The sequence below is a fragment of the Lepidochelys kempii genome, chromosome 12, assembly GCF_965140265.1.
Source record: "Lepidochelys kempii isolate rLepKem1 chromosome 12, rLepKem1.hap2, whole genome shotgun sequence".
Taxonomy (NCBI): Eukaryota; Metazoa; Chordata; order Testudines; family Cheloniidae; genus Lepidochelys; species Lepidochelys kempii.
The window spans coordinates 11,291,450-11,299,124 of NC_133267.1; the positions used below are offsets into that span (position 1 = coordinate 11,291,450).

Genomic DNA, 7,675 nt, shown 5'->3' on the forward strand with positions numbered 1-7,675 from the left:
AAGTGAGGGGGTAAGAAGACCTCAGGAATTTCACAGTAGTCCCCCAATTGTTCCAGCTGCTTGTATGAATTTCCCTTTCCCACACATGTCTTAATGCAGGTGGGCTAAGACATTTCTGTGAAGACATCATGGGATCTTGGAAAAAAGAGATTTAGATTAACCCGAAGAAACAGAGCGGGACCTGAGCAAAATGTAAGGCAGACTGTGTCTGAACTTCCTGAAAATCAATTTTGTGATGTCATCTGAGCCAATACCATCTACTAAGAGAGCAGAGTGTCAACGTGATGATTTTGTTTTGTATGATTTGTGTGTGTGGTGAAATAACTTAAAGAAAAAAAATGGATAAAGGGATGATTTTTAGCAGACCAGCAAATACATTGCAATTAAAGGACAACTACATGATATGCCCACTGTGACACTGGCAGAGTAAGTGACAACTCAGGTTGAAACCCCAGACCAATTCATTTGTGTATTAGTATAGAGCAAAGTGATGATTGTTAAATGTACAAGAGTGTATTTGGTGTTTTAATGTCATGAAAACTAATGGGATGTTACTTGTATTGTTTTCATTCATCTATATCCTGTTGCAATGTAGTAGCAAACATTTACATTTTGTAAATGTAAATTAATCACCCATCCAGTGAGAAAGAAGCCTTGTGGAATGCAAATGAAGACCTTTAATAGAAAAATGTGAACTCCAAGGCAAGTGGTCATTGTGTGTGGAGTGAAGGTTAAAAACTCAAACTGCATTCCTCACTCTCCATCATTAAAGGAAAATCCTATGAGGGTAGTGACACTGTCAGCTTGTTTTCTGTGAGCTATAAGTATGGATTCAAGGAAGGATCCTGCATCTCTGGATTGTTTGGACTCTTACAGGGAAGTGAACTAGATGCAAAGCGCAGATCCCCAGAGACAATCTGGGTACTCTGAAAAGACTTTTGGGAAACTGGGTTTATTACATCACTGCCACCATTTAGAATTTTAGGCTGTGATTCACCTGTATATATAGGTTACCTGCTTTAATCTCTCAATAACTCTCATTTCCTTTTCTTAACTAATAAACGTTTAGGTAGTTTACTATAGAATTGCCTGCCAGCATTGTCTTTGGTGTAAGATCTAGAGTGCCAATTTATCTGGGGTAAGTGACTGGTCTCTTGGGACTAGAAGCAACCTAACTGATGTGATTTTTGGTGTAACTAATCATTTTATCATAACGTCCAGTTTGTTTGGGGGGCAAGATAGACTGGAGAATCGAAGGGGACTGCCTGGGATTCTATGGAAAAGACTGTTCTAGTGATCAAGGAGTTCACATTTGTTACTGGCTTGGTGAAATCTAATTATAGAACAAGCCACGAGCTTGGGGTGTCTGCCTGGAGGTAGGCACTCACAGTTGTGAGCCACTCCTGACCGTGATATCCACCACATAATCTGAAGGTAATGTCTACTAAAGTAATGCGTTTACCCTGCATTTACCCATCTTTCTGCTTCCAGTTTTGGCCTTTCACTATTCCCAAACACTGGGAAAAACCATAGTGTTTTACCTTTTGCAAAACTTTGTCAGTCCAGGTTTGGAATTGGGACACATTTTATCGGGGCCCCAATGTGAGGTTACAATTTTCTGGTATTAGCCCAAGTGTAAGTTACAGTAACAAATGGTGAATGTCCTATACCAAAATCCATCCCGCTCCCCCCACAGCATAAAAGGGGACAATATAAATATTAGCTTTCATTAGAAAAATTCAGACAAAACATTTTTGTCTGAATTTGCTGATTTGTCTAAGTGGAAATGTTTTGTGGAGATTGTTCAGTTTCAGTGAAGCTCTGATGTAACCCAGGCCACTTTCTTGGCAGCTCAGTGGCCTACAAGGCTGGCTCAAAGTCAGGGACCTCAGGGTTTCTGGGGTCTATGGTTTTAGGGCAGCCCACTAAGGGGACTGCTCCAGAGCTGGGACTGTGATTTGCTTTTACTTCATAACAGATGACAAAGTTGTAGCACAACTGATGTAATACTTATAACTTCACATGCTCAAAGCATAGCATGTTCAAAGCATTTTACCTAACTATCCTTGATGTACCCCTGGTGGAGTTCAGTCCATTTTATCCCCATTTTATAGATGACAAGCTGTGGAGTGCCTTGCACAAGGCCAAACTTCTACAGACACTCCTGAGTTTGACCTTATGCACACGAGCTGTCCAACCAAAGTCAATAGAAATATTTAAGTGCTGCGAGTTAAGCATGAGCCTGAGTGTTTGCAAGATTGAGGGTATAGTGCATCAGGCCCTGATCCTATAATGAACTCCCTATTATTATTTTTATTTAAGTGCATCGGTGCCCACAATGTGCTCGGACATTTGCGCAGTCCCTGTGCCGAGGCGCTCGCGGTCTGAGGGATTATCTGTTTTAGAATGAGTCCGTGTTGGAACCCAGGAGTCCATGACGCCCCTTGCAAGGTTCATTCTGGTAGGCCACACGAGCCCTGTGACATTTTAGCACTATATGTACACACAGCTTAGCAAATGCAGAGCAAAAGCCAATAAAGGAGGATACTGTTTCCTAAATATTTAAATTGCAACGATTATAAGTGTGGCGTAGCTTGTTCTTTCCAGTTTCCCACAGAGTGAAGGGGGAAGGTCACCCCTTACCATGTCTTGGCTATGAGTCATCTCAGAGTGCTGAAATAATATTGAGTATTTACATGGCATTTTCCAACTTCAAAGCTAATTCAATCAGTCAGCTCCCTTTTGAATCAGGCAAATGGCATGATTATTCATCTTTTGCAGATGGGAAAAATAAGGCAGAAAGGTGAAATGATTTGCCTATAGCTGCAGAGAGAGTCAGTGTAATGTGGGATTAGAACACAGGAATGGTTGGTTTCTAATGTCACACTCAGAGTACTAGACTACAGAGCAGAGAGTGCTGCTGTATGTTGTTTTAGGCGTATGCCTCAGGCAAGGTGTGGGCTTCTAATAGATCCTGAAGATGGTTCCTGGTGCCATTCAGTATGCACTGATAAACTGTGTACACTTTAGGCACACGACTACTGGAGCTACTAGAAGTGACTGTGAGGTACCAACAGCTAAATATCACAGGTTTCAGAGGAACAGCCGTGTTAGTCTGTATTCGCAAAAAGAAAAGGAGTATTTGTTCATGCTCAAATAAATTGGTTAGTCTCTAAGGTGCCACAAGTACTCCTAAATATCACAGTGACTGGTGATATAGAGGCACCTTAGAAGTTGATTGATATAATCTGTATATCTTTACTCAATTTTCTCCTCCTTTTACACTTACTGTATCATACTCTTCACAGTCAAAGGGAAGGAGCCAAAAGGCACCTACCTGGGCTGTTCCAAGAAAGTGTGTCCATTACCCGTGGGAACTGCTGGGCTGGCTCATTGCTGAATAATGCTGTCACCTGTGGAATATCTGTCAGACACTGTCCAGGAGGCTAATTGGGGTGGAAGAAAGAATTCTATTAGCTAGAAGTAGCTGCCACACCCTTGTCTGAGCAGTATTAATAGTAACTGTGTGAGGCAAGATTTTTACATTTGTTCTGAGTTGTGTTTGTGCTTTAGTAGAGTTTACTCAGAACCTCACTAGGTTGCTGAACTATTAAAGATACTGTAGTGCTGTGTCTCCCGAATGGAGTCCCAGGTGCGCCAGAACTTCCCTGCTGAATGTGAGGCTGCTGTGAACTGCGTGGTAAACAAGGAGCTGTATGTCAGCTGCGTACATCAGTCCATGGTGAGTGTTTGTGTTTCTTAGCCTTTTCTTAGAGGTCTAAGGCTTTAATTTAGAAATGCTTGTGGACTTTTATTTTTTGGTGGTGGTGTTTTTGTTTGTTTGTTTGGTGGAGGGGAGAAGAACTACTGGCTGATATCTTATCCAGAGACTATAGTAATGCATTAAGTTGGAGGTACAAATACTACTACGAAAATAATGGGGAGTTATTCAGGATGCTGTGGCTACAGAATGGCTTGGGCTAAAGGCCTATGTGTGGGGGACAGAAACTTGAGGATTTTGAAGCACTGCTGCAGAAGCAGCAGGAAGGAAGGTGTTCTCATAGGAGGTAAGAGCTAGTTACTTTGTAGGAGATATATATGTATATAAGAGGCTTTCAACTATTGGTGGCTCCTTAACCACCCCCAGGTGTGATGTATAATCTCACTACTCTCACTTCTCGTATTTCCTCAGTCCTGCTATTTTGATGGTGCTGTTGTGGTTCTGAGGTACGTGACCCAGTTCCTGAAGGAGAAGTCCTATGAGGCAAAGGAGCATACAGAGAGGTTTTTGTCACCCCACAACAAATGAGGGGGGCGTGTTGTCCTGCAGGAAGGACATCAAGGTACAAAACAAATCCATTCATGTATCCAGGAAAGGGATTATTGAAACCATATTAAGAGCTTATCTGAAAGCACTGAATCTATAATGTGAGGTTATTACTGTATTACTGATTTATTTATGAGCAGTTTCAATAATTTCAGTGTTTCTCCTTTTCTCTGAGTGGAGAGAAGCCTCTATTTAGTTAATCCATCTGTTAATACATATTCTGTAACTTGGAACTGGAACACTAAGGGGTGCTGTGGATCTGCATTTAAAAATTGTGTGGGAAGCCTGTACATCTTTTTCCTGCAATATGCTTAGCTGTAGTCCGTGATCTTGCTGCTTCCTCTACAATAGTATTGATAAACACAAATAGAGTTAATTCTGTTCTAAAGGCTCCTGTATACTCAGGGCTGCCTGAAGAAAGGCTGCTAGCAGTAAAGTGGACAACTTCACCCAATACTGGTGGGCTGAGGGACCTTATGGCAGACTCAGCAGGCATAGCTGTTCAGATGAGCCTCAAAATACAAACTTAGTCTGCCTGATGCATCTTAAATCATTCCTCACTGCTATGTTTTTTCACTTATGTTTGTGCCATACCACTACTCCCCCTTTCCTGCAGGGGGTGGCAGCCTGCTCCTTTGTATTACTTCTGCAGTCTGCCTTGTGTGGCAGGGGAAGGGAGAGTGGGTGAGTGGAATACTTCAAGGGAGCTCTCAGTGCTGTTCCCTCCTCCTGAGAACAGAGGACTAATCTAAGTGCCCCTTGTTACTTTCCTTGGAGCCTACCTATTTCTCCTGCAAAGTATATGAGTCCCCCTGCAGAGTCCCTATGATCCTCATGAAGGTGAGGTCTACTAGTGCATATATATAAATAATATGCATTTTTGGTTTGTTTTTTCCTCATGCAGAAGCCAGAGCGGGATGAGTGGGGGAACAGCCTGGAGGCCCTGCAATGTGACCTGCAGCTGGAGAAGACTGTGAACCAGGCCCTGTTGGACCTGCAGAAGCTGGCTATGGAGAAGAGTGATTCCTGTGTGAGTAATCATGCCGCTGCCCTCAAATCCTGCTTGTGGAGATGTTAAGGCATTTGTGAACTCAAAGTTTAATGCTCCATGTTCGCCTAACTCTCTGGCTGAGTGGACACAAGGAAAAACATTAATCAATGTTGAGCCATAGCAGTGGCTTAGTGCCTTCTAAGCTAGGCATATGGTGCCTGTAACTTATCCTGTCCTTAATAGCCCTCATGATTACTAGCAACTAAACTGAGAGCATGAGCTTTGCTAGATCCCCAAGCTACCTGTCATGGATTAATTGGCACCTACAATAAGCTATTGCTGGGTCTTAAGTAGATTGCAGAGGATAGTCTAATTACCTTTCTGGTTTGATATGGTAAAAGGGCAGTAGCTTCCTTTTTGATTCAGGGACTGTTGTGTATAAGCCAATCACTGAAGCTAATAAACAAGCTTCTGGAGAGTGTAGTTGAACTGAACTTATCCCTGGTGTAACTTCGCTAAAAAATACGCTAACTAGGGGCCATTCGGGACCACTATATAAACCTGGGAACCAACGTTATCCCACCTAAAATGTTGGCCATGTTTACACAGCAATGGAAAATGCTGCTTTCTGAAAAACAAAAGTCAGCATCTAGTTAATTGCCAATAAGAAACAGAAAATACTAGTCCTCTGCAAACTTCCCCTAAATCCATACAAAAACTACTTTAACTCTTACGAAATGATTTGGGCCCTACCAAATTTGTGGTCCATTTTGGTCAATTTCATGGTCATAGGATTTTAAAAATCATAAATTTCATGATTTCAGCTATTTAAAGCTGAAATTTCATGGTGTTGTAATTGTAGGGGTCCCAACACAAAAAAGGTAGGGGTGTGTGTGCTTGGGGCGGGGGGTTTGCAGTACTGCTATCCTTACTTCCGCCTTCATAGCTGGGCAGTTGGAGAGCGGTGGCTGCTGGCCGGGAGCCCAGCTCTGAAGGCAGAGCCGCTGCCAGCAGCAGCGCAGGAGTAAGGGTGCCATGGTATTCTCCTCCTCCTCACTTTGCCACCGCTGCTGGTGAAGCACTGTCTTCAGAGCTGGGCACCTGACCAACAGCTGCTGGTCTCCAGCCGCCCAGTTTTGAAGGCAGCACAGAAGCAAGGGTGACAATACTGCGATTTCCCCTTAAAATAACATTTGTGACCCCCCCCCCAACTCGCTCTTTGGCTCAGGAACCCCAATCTGAGAAATGCTGTTCTTCCCCCATGAAATCTGGATAGTATTGGTTAAAGCACACAAGACTAGATTTCACGGCCCAGGATGTGGGGAGGGGAGGGGGGGTTCATGGCCACGAATTTGTTATGGCCCTAGTAATCTGTCCCCTTGCTTGCACTGTCTGTGTAGCAAATAAGGAAGGCTCTAAACTTTGTGCCGTGAACACTTGGCAACATCGCTATTATCAGATTTGACCATAAGAATGACCTAAGTGGATTAGGCCAATGGTCCATCTACCCCAGTATTCTGTCTCTGACAGCAGAGTTTGCCAGATGATTGAGAGGGAATGAACAAAACAGGGCAACTTTGTATCATCTGTCCCTTGTTGTCCAGTCCCAGCTTATGGTAGTTGGAGGTCTAGGGACACCATGGGTAGGTGTCATGCTTTACCATAGCAGGCAGTTAAATGTGCTAAACCAACAGTAATGTGAAGCAGAAGTGAGTCCATCTCTTCTTTCCTGCAGCTCTGTGACTTCCCAGACTCTGAGTACCTGGAGAAGCAGGTGAAGGCCATCAAGCAACTGGGAGACCACCTCACCAACCTGAAGCACCTGGGAGTGCCCCAGAATGCCATGGGAGAGTACCTGTTTGACAAGCACACCCTGGGGGAGAGCAGCTGAACTCTTCTCTACTTTTATCCTTCAGTAAGAACCCTGGACCCCTCCTCTAGAAGACAGCAAAAGATCCATTGCCTAACCCCTCAGTATGGTGAATAAAACTTGGCTTCAAGCTATTACTTGGTTTCCTCATTGTTAAATTTAATATACAATGAAAAGTCTAATCGGCTGTTACAGGGCCTAAAACAGTGTCATTGACTCTTCCTCCTGCACTTCCCACATGCAGAAGTCCAGTTGTGACAAATACACTCTAAAGCATATGGCCATGGCCACTGTAAGAGGCAATATAACGAGCAAAGACATTTTGGGTCTGCTGTGCTACAACACCATTTTCGGTCCTGTTCACCACAGCAGGAGTTGCCTAGTACCAAAGCAAAGAGGCTTGGTGTAGTGTCTGCTAGGCAGTAGGGAAAATGAGTAGAACGTGTTATGTTCCTCAAATAGTAGGAGGCATGGGGGGATGCTTTAG

The 7,675-nt window shown here is 43.5% G+C and overlaps 1 pseudogene; it reads left to right on the forward strand.

Moving 5' to 3' along the window:
- Positions 1–3,640: 3,640 nt before the first annotated feature.
- LOC140896534 (ferritin heavy chain A-like) lies at positions 3,641–7,294 on the forward strand (annotated as a pseudogene).
- Positions 7,295–7,675: the final 381 nt, after the last annotated feature.